The sequence below is a fragment of the Arachis ipaensis genome, chromosome B10, assembly GCF_059453495.1.
Source record: "Arachis ipaensis isolate K30076 ecotype BB chromosome B10, ASM5945349v1, whole genome shotgun sequence".
Classification (NCBI taxonomy): domain Eukaryota; kingdom Viridiplantae; phylum Streptophyta; class Magnoliopsida; order Fabales; family Fabaceae; genus Arachis; species Arachis ipaensis.
In genome coordinates this window covers 134,022,565-134,029,632 of record NC_142435.1, presented here as the reverse complement: position 1 = coordinate 134,029,632, position 7,068 = coordinate 134,022,565, and the positions used below count along the sequence as shown (strand labels likewise).

The 7,068-nt window shown below is 35.5% G+C and overlaps 1 non-coding gene across 1 annotated transcript; it reads left to right on the top strand.

The window, feature by feature from the left end:
• Positions 1–719: 719 nt before the first annotated feature.
• LOC148581790 (small nucleolar RNA R71) lies at positions 720–827 on the top strand. The gene has a single exon (XR_015899483.1). It is a non-coding gene; the product is annotated as a small nucleolar RNA R71 (small nucleolar RNA).
• The last annotated feature ends 6,241 nt before the right edge of the window (positions 828–7,068 follow it).

Below are 7,068 nucleotides of genomic sequence, written 5' to 3'. Positions count from 1 at the left end.
TCTGTATTGCTTGGGAGAGTACTAGGAGGGATTTCAGTGATCCTTTTACTCAGCTGGCCCACTTGTGCCTCCAAATTTCTAATGGATGACCTTGTTTCATTCATGAAACTTACAGTGGCCTTAGATAAATCAGAGACTAAGTTTACTAAATTAGAAGTATTTTGTTCAGAGTTCTCTGTCTGTTGCTGAGTGGATGATGGAAAAGGCTTGCTATTGCTAAACCTGTTTCTTCCACCATTATTAAAGCCTTGTTGAAGCTTTTGTTGATCCTTCCATGAGAAATTTGGATGATTTCTCCATGATGAATTGTAGGTGTTTCCATAAGATTCACCCATGTAATTTACCTCTGCAATTGCAGGGTTTTCAGGATCATAAGCTTCTTCTTCAGAAGATGCCTCTTGAGTACTGTTGGATGCAGCTTGCATTCCATTCAGACTCTGAGAAATCATATTGACTTGCTGAGTTAATATTTTGTCCTGAGCCAGTATGGCATTCAGAGTATCAATTCCAAGAACTCCCTTCTTCTGAGGCGTCCCATTACTCATAGGATTCCTCTCAGAAGTGTACATGAACTGGTTATTAGCAACCATGTCAATGAGTTCTTGAGCTTCTGCAGGCGTTTTCTTTAGGTGAATGGATCCACCTGCAGAAGTATCCAATGACATCTTAGATAACTCAGACAGACCATCATAGAATATATCCAGGATGGTCCATTCTGAAAGCATGTCAGAAGGACACTTTTTGGTCAGTTCCTTGTATCTCTCCCAAGCTTCATAGAGGGATTCACCTTCTTTCTGTCTGAAGGTCTGAACATCCACTCTAAGCTTGCTCAGCTTTTGAGAGGAAAGAACTTGGCTAGGAAAGCCTTGACCAGCTTATCCCAAGAGTTCAGGCTATCCTTAGGTTGAGAGTCCAACCAGATTCTAGCTCTGTCTCTTACAGCAAAAGGGAAAAGCATGAGCCTGTAGACTTCAGGATCTACTCCATTCAAGAATTCAGTTAAGAACTGAAAGGGATCTTCAGATGGAAGTCCATGAAACTTGCAGTTCTGCTGCATCAGAGAAACTAGCTGAGGTTTCAGCTCAAAATTGTTTGCTCCAATGGTAGGGATGGAGATGCTTCTTCCATGTAAATTGGAATTAGGTGCAGTAAAGTCACCAATCATCCTCCTTGCATTATTATTATTTTCGGCTGCCATCTCCTCTTCCTGTTCGAAAATTTCTGAAAGGTGCTTGCTGGATTGTTGTAATTTAGCTTCTCTTAGTTTCCTCTTCAGAGTCCTTTCAGGTTCTGGATCTGCTTCAACAAGAATATTCTTGTCCTTGCTCCTGCTCATATAAAAAAGAGAGAACAGAAAAATAATAATAATAGGGATCCTTTTTACCACAGTATAGAGGTCCCTGTGTGAGTAGAAGAAAAGAAGAAGAAAAGAATGTAATGTAAGGAAAGAAACACAAGGGTGAGGAGAGCAGAGATGTGAGATGAGAGAGAAAGAGAATTTTCGAAACTAATTTTTGAAAAAGAGTTAGTGATTTTCGAAAATAGTTTTTGAAAAAGGTTAGTAATTTTTGAAAATTAAAATAAAAAATTAAAACAATTAGTTAATTAAAAAGAAATTTTGAAAAAGGGGGAAGATATTTTTGAAAATTAGAGAGAGAGAGTTAGTTAGGTGGTTTTGAAAAAGATAAGAAACAAACAAAAAGTTAGTTAGTTAGTTGAAACAAATTTGAAAATCAATTTTGAAGAGATGAGAAGATAAGAAGTTAGAAAAGATATTTTAAAATCAAATTTTTTTGAAAAAGATATGATTTTGAAAAAGATAAGATAAAAAGATATTTTTGAAAAGATATGATTGAAATTAGTTTTGAAAAATATTTAATTTTTAAAATCACAATTAATGACTTGATTCACAAGAAATCACAAGATATGATTCTAGAACTTAAAGTTTGAATCTTTCTTAACAAGTAAGTAACAAACTTTAAATTTTTGAATCAAAACATTAATTGATGATGTTATTTTCGAAAATTATGTAATAAAGATAAGAAAAATATTTTTGAAAAATATTTTTAAAATTTTCGAAAATAACCAAGAAAAATGAAAAAGATTTGATTTTTGAAAAAGATTTTGAAAAAGATGAGATTTTTAAATTGAAAATTTGATTTGACTCATAAAAGTAACTAGAATTTTAAAAATTTTGAAAAAGTCAAATCTAATTTTCGAAATTTTAAGAGAGAAAAAGGGAAAGATATTTTTTTTTATTTTTGAATTTTTAATGATGAGAGAGAAAAACATGAAAATGATGCAATGCATGGGAATTTTGGATCAAAGTATGTGATGAATGCAAGAACACTATGAATGTCAAGATGAACACCAAGAACACTTTGAATGTCAAGATGAACATCAAGAACTTATTTTTAAAAATTTTTATATGCAAAGAAAACATGCAAGACACCAAACTTAGAAATCTTTCATGTTCAGACAATATGAATGCAAAAATTCATATGAAAAACAACAAAAGATACAAAACAAGAAAACATCAAGATCAAACAAGAAGACTTACCAAGAACAACTTGAAGATCATGAAGAACACCATGGATGCATGAATTTTCGAAAAATGCAAAATGAATATGCAGTTGACACCAAACTTACAATTTGACTCAAGACTCAAACAAGAAACATGAAATGTTTTTTATTTTTATGATTTTTTTATTTTTTTAGATTTTTGAAAATTATTTGAAAAAGAAAATAAGGATTCAAAATTTTTAATATGAATTCCAGGAATCTTGCAATCTTAGTCTAAAGCTCCAATCTGAGGGTCAGGCATGGCTTAATAGCCATCCAAGCTTTAGTATGCTATTACATGCATTGAAGTGATTAGTTGAAGACCAATCCCAAAGCAGTTTAGGTATGGCTTTACAGCCAGATAGGATTTAACATGTTACCATGAAACTCTAGAATTCATTCTTAAAAATTCTGAAGAAAAATATATTTTTTTTGAAAACATTTTTTTTAATAATTTTTTTTTTCGAAAACAGATGAGAAATTTTTGAAAGATTTTTGAAAAATTTTTGAAAATAAAACAAAAAGAAATTTACCTAATCTGAGCAACAAGATGAACCGTCAGTTGTCCAAACTCGAACAATCTCCGGCAACGGCGCCAAAAACTTGGTGCACGAAATTGTGATCTCAGGCAACGGCACTAAAAACTCTGTATGCATGTCTTAATATATCGTTTTTCATTCACAACTTCGATACAACTAACCAGCAAGTGCACTGGGTCATCCAAGTAATAAAACCTTACGTGAGTAATGGTCGATCCCACGGAGATTGTTGGCTTGAAGCAAGCTATGGTCACCTTGTAAATCTCAATCAGGCGGATATCAAATAGTTATGGAGTTTTCGAATAAACAGAAAATAAAGATAGAAATACTTATGTATATCATTGGTGAGAATTTCAGATAAAGGTATGGAGATGCTTTTGTCCCTCTGAACTTCTGCTTTCCTGCTGTCTTCATCCAATCAATCCTACTCCTTTCCATGGCTGGCTTTATGTAAGGACATCACCGTTGTCAATGGCTACTTTGTATCCTCTCTGGAAAATGGTCCGATGCGCTGTCACTGCATGGCTAATCGTCTGGAGGCATCACCGTTGTCAATGGCTGCGTCCCATCCTCTTGTGAAAATGGTCCAAATGCTCTGTCACAGCACGGCTAATCATCTGAGGTTCTCGATCATGCTGGAATAGGATTCACCCTCCTTTTGCGTCTGTCACTACGCCCAGCAATCGCGAGTTTGAAGTTCATCACAGTCATTCAATCCCAGAGTCCTACTCGGAATACCACAGACAACGTTTAGACTTTCCGGACTCTCATGAATGCCGCCATCAATCTAGCTTATACTACGAAGATTCTGATTAAGAGATCCAAGAGATACTCATTCAATCTAAGGTAGAACCGAAGTGGTTGTCAGGCACACGTTCATAGGGAATGATGATGATTGTCACGTTCATCACATTCAGGTTGAAGTGTGAATGAATATCTTAGAAGCGGAATAAGTTGAATTGAATAGAAAAACAGTAGTACTTTGCATTAATCTTTGAGGAACAGCAGGGCTCCACACCTTAATCTATGGAGTGTAGAAACTCTACCATTGAAAATACATAAGTGAAAGGTTTAGGCATGGCCGAATGGCCAGCCCCCATGATCTAAGAACCAGACGTCCCAAGATGTCTAATACAATAGTAAAAAGTTCTATTTATAATAAACTAGCTACTAGGGTTTACAGAAGTGAGTAATTGATGCATAAATCCACTTCCGGGGCCCACTTGGTGTGTGCTTGGGCTGAGCTTGAATGTTACACGTGCAGAGGCTCTTTCTGGAGTTGAACGCCAGGTTGTAACGTATTTCTGGCGTTCAACTCTGGTTTGTGACATGTTTTTGGCGTTTAACTCCAGATAGCAGCGTAGAACTGGCGTTCAACGCCCTTTTACGTCATCTAAACTCGGCCAAAGTATGAACTATTATATATTGCTGAAAAGCCCTGGATGTCTACTTTCCAACGCAATTGGAAGCGTGCCATTTTGAGTTCTGTAGCTCCAAAAAATCCATTTTGAGTGCAGGGAGATCAGAATCCAACAACATCAGCAGTCCTTCTTCAACCTCTGAATCTGATTTTTGCTCAAGTCCCTCAATTTCAGCCAGAAAATACCTGAAATCACAGAAAAATACACAAACTCATAGTAAAGTCCAGAAATGTGAATTTAACATAAAAACTAATGAAAACATCCCTAAAAGTAACTAGATTCTACTAAAAACATACTAAAAATAATGCCAAAAAGCGTATAAATTATCCGCTCATCAGCAATCTACTCTAAATGCAAGCTACCTAAATGAGTCATGCAATTCTAGTTTTTATTCACTTGTATATAAAACTTACATATAGTTAAATTAATTCATATCCTCAAGGAATTATATATGCATAGCCAAACCTTAGATATTGTTAAAGCACTTTTATAATTGAGATGGGTAAAAGTATTTCACAAACTTGCAAGACAATTAACAATTAAGCAGAGATATATGGTGATGAGCTATTGAACCCTCACTGGATTTTGTGTTTACTCTCTAGTCACTCAGTGTTTATTGGGTTATTCACTCTATTCTTTTTCTTTACTTGCTTTCTAAAACTTTGTTCTTCATCTAACCAATCAACAAATATGGAATACAGACATACAAAAATCATGAGGTCTTTTTCAAGGTTGTAATGGGGCCAAGGTAAAGGTAAGGGTATATGTATAAGGCTAAGTGAGCTAATAAGTGAATCCTTGATTAGTCTAAGATCTCACCTAACATACATACTTTATATAAATTAAAAGTTCCTTTATCTATTGACCCAAATTCTCCCACTTTGTATTGCAAGCTCATGCATTAATTTTAATTTTTGAAATTTTGTCCCATGTGCATTGATTTTTATTTTGCATTTGGAAAATTTTTTTTATCCCCTTATCTAAATACTGAATATATATATATATATATATATATATATATATATATATATATTTGTATCAATGCACATGGTAATTCAATTGTTTTGATTTCACGTGAGCATGCTTCCCAAATTTTGTTTTTGAAACAACTTATTCTTTTAAAATTCCTACTTTGTTTCTATCATCCCATGTTTCCATAAAATTTTCCACACTTAAATTGTACACAATATCTATCTTAAGCTAACCAAGGATTCAACTTGGGATTTTTATTTTGTTTTTCTGCTTAAGGCTAGTAATGTGGTTATAGAACAAGAGGGGATTAAAAAGCTCAAGGGGGCTAACAAGGGTGATGTAAAAGGTAGGCTAATTTGGGATAAGTGAGTAAAAATTCAAATGATGGCCTCAATCATCTCTTGGTATGTATCTATATTCTATACTGGACATATAGATTAAAGCAAAGTAAAGAACATCAGAATGAAAAAGAAGGGCAAAACACATAGGAATGAAATTTATGGTTTGAATGTAACCATACAATTAAGCTCAAAACTCACAGGCTGTGTGTTCTCCAGCTCAAAAATCATATATCAGTTATATATGTCATGCAAGTAGAAATCAAGAGTTCCCATTATTCTCAATGTAAATATTAGGGTGGCTTTTAAAATCTTAGTGTTCCTCCTTGATGGAATGTTGTTAACTAACTAACATGTAATGCTATATATACAAGGTGCGTGAATTGTTTTAATTTACTAAAGTTTCTAGTTTACTCCTTTTATTTTCAATTAAACCAACTATCATATGCTAAGAGGGTAAACTATACTAATTAATTCACATATTCTATAACTAATAAGTTTAGAATTGCAAACTAAACTAAATGTCAAAGATATAAACTAAAGTGCAAAATGCGAAAATAAAGTAAAAATATAGCAAAAGAACAATGTATAAGTACTGAAAAATAAAAATACAAAAAAATAAACAAAATAAGATAAAAAGAGTATGTAGTGGTTCACCAAAAAGATAGGCCAGGGATGGCGACCTCCCCACACTTAAAATATAGCATCGTCCCCGATGCTCACTCAAGCTGGGTGTGAAGAAGTGTCATCACCGGAAGAATGGGCTGCTGGTGTCTCTGTGGTGGTCTGAGGGTCTACAGACTGGATAAGTGTAGGAGGATCTGTCTGCTGCAAGGGAGGCGCTGACTGCATAGGAATCTCCAGATCTACGGCCTGTAGCTGGTGTGGCTCCTCATGCTGTAGCGCAGCCTGCTCTGGTCCTGCCTGCTCAGCCTGGGTAGGTGCCTCCTCCTCGTGATCATCCTCCTCCACCTCAGATGTATCAGAAGGGGTGTCAGGCTCGGAGGGGATGTCGCCGCCGGATCGGATCATCAACTTGAGGTGCTCATAGCGTCGCTTGTTGCGACTTTCAGATTTCTCATATCGCCGCCAGTTGCGGCACTCCATCTGGTCCAGCTGCTGAAATAAGCGGTGCACGAGGTGGTAAATGGGCTCTGAAGCAGGTGGAGGTGCAGTGGTGGTAGCTAGTGCAACAGTGGATGGAGAAGGGGTAGCTGAAGGTGTGGCGGTCTCATC